At 51.7% G+C, this 6,670-nt stretch overlaps 1 pseudogene; it reads right to left on the reverse strand.

The window, feature by feature from the left end:
• Positions 1-3,818: 3,818 nt before the first annotated feature.
• LOC144139085 (uncharacterized) lies at positions 3,819-4,473 on the reverse strand (annotated as a pseudogene).
• Positions 4,474-6,670: the final 2,197 nt, after the last annotated feature.

Consider the following 6,670-nt stretch of genomic DNA (forward strand, 5'->3'; position numbering starts at 1 on the left):
TAGAACGCACGGCTTAGTGCGTCTGCGTTAGCGTTCAACTTTCCTTTCTTGTAGCGAACGACAAGATTGTGCTGCTGGAGTATCATACTCCACCTTAGCAAACGACCGCTCTTAGAGGACAGGTTATTTAGCCAGGTTAGCGGGCAATGATCAGTTTCCACAACAAACTGGGAACCGGCTACATAGCACGCCAGCTTCTGTACTGCCCACACGACGCAGCCACATTCCTTTTCGGATGTGCTGTACGCCTCTTCCCTGCAAGTTAGCTTGCGGCTTAAGTACAAAACTGGTCGTTCCCGGCCATTCGCATCCTCTTGGCATAGTACAGCTCCCATGCCACGATCGCTCGCATCGCACTGAATCACGAAACCCTTCGAAAAGTCGGGGGCCATTAGGACTGGCTCCTCGCTCAGTGCTCGTTTGAGCGTTTGAAACGCGTCCTCCTTCTTGGTGTCCCATGCCACCTTTACTGGCTCAGTCTTTCTGAGAGCGTCAGTTAAAGGACTAGCGAGTGTGGAGTAATCTCTCACATAATGCTGGTAATATCCAGCCAAACCCAAAAAAGCCCTTATCTCGGACTTAGTCGTTGGTCGGCGATAGTTTAGAACCGCGGCTACTTTGATTTCCGACGGTCTGCGTCGGCCGCGCCCCACTACATGTCCTAGGTACGTCACTTCGGCGCAACCTAGGTGACATTTCGACGGTTTGACTGTTAGGCCGGCTTCTTTGAGCCTGCTCAGCACGACTCGTAAGTGCTCTACATGCTCCTCCCATGTGTTCGAAAAGATGGCGACATCATCGAGGTAAGGGAGCGCGTACTCTGAGAGGCCGCGAAGTACATGATCCATTAGTTTCGAAAAGCAATACGGCGCGTTCTTGAGACCGAAGCTCAACATGACGGGACGGAAGGTTCCGAACGGGGAAACGAACGCAGCGTATCTGCTGGCACGCTCAGAGAGGGGCACTTGCCAATAGCCTCGTACGAGGTCTAGTGTGGAAATGTAATTCGCCTTGGATACGGTCTCCACCCGCTCCTCGAGGTTCGGAATCGGATACGTCTGGTCTCGGGTTATCGCGTTGAGGCGCCGGTAATCGACGCACGGCCTGAGGTCCTTTCCAGGTACTTGAACTAGTATTAGAGGGGAGGTGCAATCGCTCTCACTCGGCACAATGACCCCAAGGTCACACATACGCTTGATCTCGTCCGCCATAATCTGTTTCTGTACGGGAGAACATCGGTACGGCTTGCTACGAACCGGCTCGTCCCGCGTTAACTCAATGTCATGCTCGATTAGCGTAGTCTTTCCGGGCCGATCAGAGAAAACATCCTCAAACTCGAAAATTATCTTCTCCAAGTCCTTCTTTTGCGCTTCGCTTAGAGAGGGTTCTAACCTCACTTGCTCCCGCAGGAGATCCGAAGTGCCTTCCTTCAGGTCCGCAGAGGTCAGAATATCTGCGCCTTCCTCATCCTCGGCATTCAAAGCTATGTTCACCACAGCATGACGCTGAATGTAGGGTTTCATCAAATTGCTGTGGTAGATTTTGTTCTGCCGTTTGCCTAGCTTTACTTCGTAGTTTGTGTCAGATAGCTTCGACACTACTTTCGCTGGCCCCTCCCAATGAACTTCTAGCTTATTTTTCTTCGAAGGGCGCAGCAGCATCACTAGGTTACCCACTTCGAACGTACGCTTCCTAGCCGACTTGTCGTAGTACGCCTTCGACAATGCTTGTGCCGCCTTCATGTGGCTCTCAACAAGGTCTTTACTTTTCCCGAGCCTCTGCAGTAGATTAAGAACGTACTCCACCACGTTTGGATCCTCACTGTAACCTTCCCAAGACTCGCGCAGCATTCGCAGCGGGGTTCTGAGACTCCGGCCGTACACCAGCTCCGCAGGGCTAAACCCCGTACTTTCGTGTGGAGCGGACCTCAAAGCGAACATAGCGGCAGGTACGCATGCTTCCCAATCGCGTTTTCGCTCAAAGCAGAGGGCTCGCAGTATTCGCTTTAACACTGAGTGCATTCGCTCCACTGGGTTGGATTGCGGGTGACAGATAGAGCTGTGCACCACTTTGATCCCGCACCTTTCAAAAAAAGTCGAGGTTAGGCAGCTAGTGAAGACGCTACCGTTGTCGCACTGAATTTCCGCAGGAAATCCGACACGAGCGAATATTGAAAGGAGCGCGTCAACCACTTGAGGAGAATTGAGCTCTGAGTGGCACTGCTTCCGGGAACTTTGTCGCGACACAAAGGGCGGTTAGAATGTACCTACAACCGTTCTCGGACTCGGGCAGAGGCCCAACAATGTCGATCACCAGCCGACGGAATGGTTCAGTTATGACTGGTACCAACTTCATAGGCGCCTTCCACTTATCCGTACTCTTGCCGACCCTTTGGCATGTGTCGCAAGAGCGCAAAAAGCCTTCGATGTCTTTCCAGCATTTAGGCCAGTAGTACTCTAGCGCAAGTCGAGCCTTTGTCTTTTTCAGACCGAGGTGCCCTGCCCACGCGTTTTCGTGCGCGAGTTCCAGTAGCTGACGGCGATACTTTTCCGGGATCAAAAGCTGCTCGTACTTCTGACCCTTTGCATCTGTGTAACTGCGGTACCACAAGCCGGACTTCTCATGAAATGAAACGTTCTTTTTCTTTGCGCCCCGTTTCACATTCTCAAGCAAGGCTTTTATCGAGCTATCATTTTGCTGTTCTCGAATGAACGTTGCTCGATCCACCTTGATTAACTCATGCCAGCTGTCGGAGACTGGGGACAACGTATCGTTCGTCTCACACGGCGGCGCCGCTTCGGTTTCTCCGCCGAAAGGGGTGACGCAATCCGCTTCGGCCGCTGGCGGTTCAACCCACCTATCGCGAGAGTGTGCGGTTGGCTCGCAGCTCGGGCTACATTTCTCCCCCGCCTTTACAGTTTCGCTCGCTGGGGTAGTGTCAAGTTCCTGGGAGAGCTTCCGCGCCTGCGATCTCGTGAGTGCCATGCACGCCAAACTGGTAAAGAACGATTTTCCCTGTTCTTTGAGCAGTTGCTCCGAGCTATTAGAGAAGAGATAAGGAAAATGCTCGGGGAGCGCTGCGGACACGGCCGCCTCGGTGTTAAGCTTACCAAAACCGCCTTCAATGACGACCCTCGCAATCGGCAAGCAAACGCTCTGCTCCTCGGCAACTTGCCTTATCCACGCGCATTCTCCTGTGCAGTCGTTTGGAGAAACTAGTGACGGGTGGACTACGTCCATAGTTGCTGCGGAGTCTCGGAGTGCTCTGCAATTCTTGCCGTTCACGTTTATCTCCTGCATGTAGGGCTCGAGCAACCGCATGTTCTTTTCGGTTTCTCGGATCGTAGCGAATGCAACCTTTTGTTTACAGTTTGCCGCGATGTGCCCTTCCTTTTTGCAGTTGTAGCAGATTATCTGCTTCCGCGACTCAAATGCCCGGGCGGCATCCGCGCGCTGCTTAGCATCGCTGTTCGATTTTCGAGACTCATCTATGCCTTCCCCAACAGTTTCTTTCGTAGGAGGTGAGTCTTTTCGAAAACTGCGACGCGCTAGCTGTTTCCCTTCCTCGGGCTTCTTCCTAAAAGCGTCCTTACCGTCCGCTTTTTCAATGCGCACCGCCTTATAATGCAACTTTCGGCGGGTGTAGTACTCCTCAGCTAACTCTGCTGCCTTGTTAAGCTTTACTTCTTGGAGCTTATCCTGCAGCCACAACCTGACGTCGTCTTCGACGCAGCGGTAGAATTGCTCAAGCGCTATGCACTCAACCACTTTGTCGCGGTCGTCATAGGCTTCCTCGCCTTTGAGCCACTCAATTAGGTCAGCCTTCAGACGAAATGCGAAGTCTATATGCGACTCATTGCCCTTTTTCGCAAACCGAAACCTCTGCCGGAAAGCCTCAGGCGACAACCTGTATTTCCTCAAAAGAGCCTCTTTGACCTCGTCGTAGCTCTCAAAGGCCTCCTTCGACAGGCACGTTATCACGTCCGATGCCTCTCCAGGAAGCAGGGCTAACAAGTTTTGCGCCCACAGAGACCGTTCGATATCGTTTCGCTCACAAACGTGCTCAAACTTAACGAGGTACTTCGCCATGTCCTCGCCAATAACGAACGGAGGCAGTTGGTCCCGAATTCTCGGACCGTTCGCAGGAGCCCTTGGAGAAGCTACGCTAGGCGCCGGCGAGCCCTGCCGGAACTCTAACTGCTTCAACTCGAACTGCCTTACGGCTTCCCGTTCCTGCCTTTCGGCTTCCCGTTCCTGCCTTTCGGCTTCCTCGCGCTCACGGCGCTCTTTCTTTTCGGCTTCCTCGCGCTCGCGGCGCTCTTTGATTTCAGCCCTGGCCTCATTGACTTCCTCAGCCGTTACTTTCTCCTTCCGCAAGACTTCAAGAATTGCTTGCTTCCGTTTCGCACGGCCTAAGTCAAGGCCCAGCTCCTGGCAAATTTCGATGAGTTCCTTCACTGTAAGGCCCTCCATCGTTTGCACTGGCCTCTTGCTGCTTACCCGCGTTAGAATTCCCTTGCCGTTCCTATACTATCGAGCTACTAGTAAGGCACGCGCAAGTAATTCTCTACGCTCCTTTGTTTACCTCTCGGCACTAGCTTTGGTTTCAAACACTTTCTCTAGGCTTGAAACACTCAAAGCTATACACAGTGCTTCACCCAGCCCTTCTCTAAACTACCATAACCTGTGCTAGAGAAGTCTGGTGAACTGAGAGAAAACGTCGAGCGCTTACCACACCAGGTAGTAGCCGTTGCCGGTCGATCCCACCGCTGCCACCACTGTTGCGACTGGCCACCCGAGCGCAGTCACCGGTGTAGCGATGTCGCCTTGCTCCGTCCGCTATCGACGCGGCGCAGAGCAGAGCGACGAAGTCCTCGAGCCGGCGAAGAGTTGAAGTAACATTTATATACAGTATATACAGGGTAAGCAAAAGTTACATCATTCGCACAAAGGCGACAGCACCCTTTCACTCGGTGCTTCCGAAGAGACTGGTGCCGGAGAGAAGCCGCCGAGGAAAGCCGACGATGAGAGCCTCCGGGCTTCTTTTATAGCCCGGGAGTTCGTTGTGGCCCCAAGAAGTTCGAAATGCTCCAATCAGGGCTCTCGCTGCCTGAAGTTTGAATTCCGACGAATGGTAGCGAAGCGGTGAGTCAGCTGCGCCGCCAATGGGGAAAGGGAGAGCGATGCCGCCGCCGTCTCCGTGACCTTGTCTCCGGGCGTAGCGACATGCCCTTGTTTGGGTCGTTCTCCGTTGAGAGATTCGGCCGCGCCGCAGTGTTTCGAGATGCAGGAGTCGGCCGCGCCGCAGCGTTTCGAGATGCAGGAGTCGGCCGCGCCGCAACGTTTCGAGATGCAGGATTCGGCCGCGCCGCAGCGACAAAGGGAGAGGCGTGACTCAGCCTCGCTGTCGGCGCGTCGCCTCGTGCAACGCCTTTGGGCCAGGCGCTCTGGCACAACAACTCTCTCACGGACATGCAATCATGCGGCCAACGTAATTTTGAGACTCGAGAATGCCAGACTTCGTTCGATCTGACAGGCTTTTTCGATAACACCAAGAGAAATGCCCGCCGCCTTAATATGAAAGAAAACAGACTAAACGAAAAACTACAAAAACTGCAAAAACGCTGCGACGAATTTCGTGAACAAGTGAAGAAGTTCGAGGGGAATCGCGCTGTACAGGCAGTTCGACACAGCGGACGAATTTGTAAGCTCCTTTCAAACACCGTATTCCCACACCTCGCAGACTGTCCGCTGATGTGGTGCGCCAGCAACAGGGACCCGTACCCTGTCATGAGCTTTGCGAAATGTTCTTAAAAAAGCTATTGACGCTGCTTCTTGCCACCTGGGCTGGCGAGGTTAATAGCTCTTTAGAGAATCTACTGAAGCTTTCAGGAAAACATTTCTCGCCAAAAGTTTTCCGCTTGTAAAGCTGATTGCTGGTGAACCATAGGCGAAGATGAATTGCATATTTTCTCACAAACCCAGTAAACCCCTCTTTAAATGTTGTATTAAATTTACCTTTGATGTCACATGGATTTAATACAGTTTAATTTATTTTCCAACTGTATATTACGTTGTGCAACTAGTGTAAATCAAAGAACGACTGCCGAAGTTTTACAGCATTCTACTGCATCCTGTACTCATTTCCGTGTTTGGTTCCCATGTAAATAGTGTTCTTGTTGCAATAAATCAGTTCATAGTTGCGTTCGATCTGTCCATTTCATTCGTGTGTCTTCCATAATTTTGTGTACCCGGTAACCTAACGCGCCGTCGAACAATATTTCCAAAGCACATGGACCAATGGATCCTAAAAGGTATTAGATTATTCCAGTTCTCTTTGAAAACACAGTTAAAGCAAGGTGTGAAAATATCCAGTCACATTTGTCAAACACGCATTGAGAAATGGGCGTGTACGACACAGCACGAAACGTTCATGTAATTTTTACGTACGCTCAACTTGTAAGCTGTTTTGTAATAAACAAATGCGGTTGCTCAGACTAGCTTGCCATGCCAAATATTATTCCTGAAAGCCTTGGGAAAGTCTTTAGAAAGAAATCCGCCTATTGCGCTCGACGTTAGCAATACGCCACCTGCTAAAGTCGCATGCGGCACGCTAAAAGGAAAACAAATGTAGCGCTGTGCCTACTTCTGAAATACTAGTTAGTCCGTG

Source organism: Haemaphysalis longicornis, unplaced genomic scaffold (genome assembly GCF_048455015.1).
Source record: "Haemaphysalis longicornis isolate Haplotype H1 unplaced genomic scaffold, Haemaphysalis longicornis Haplotype H1 scaffold_5, whole genome shotgun sequence".
Classification (NCBI taxonomy): domain Eukaryota; kingdom Metazoa; phylum Arthropoda; class Arachnida; order Ixodida; family Ixodidae; genus Haemaphysalis; species Haemaphysalis longicornis.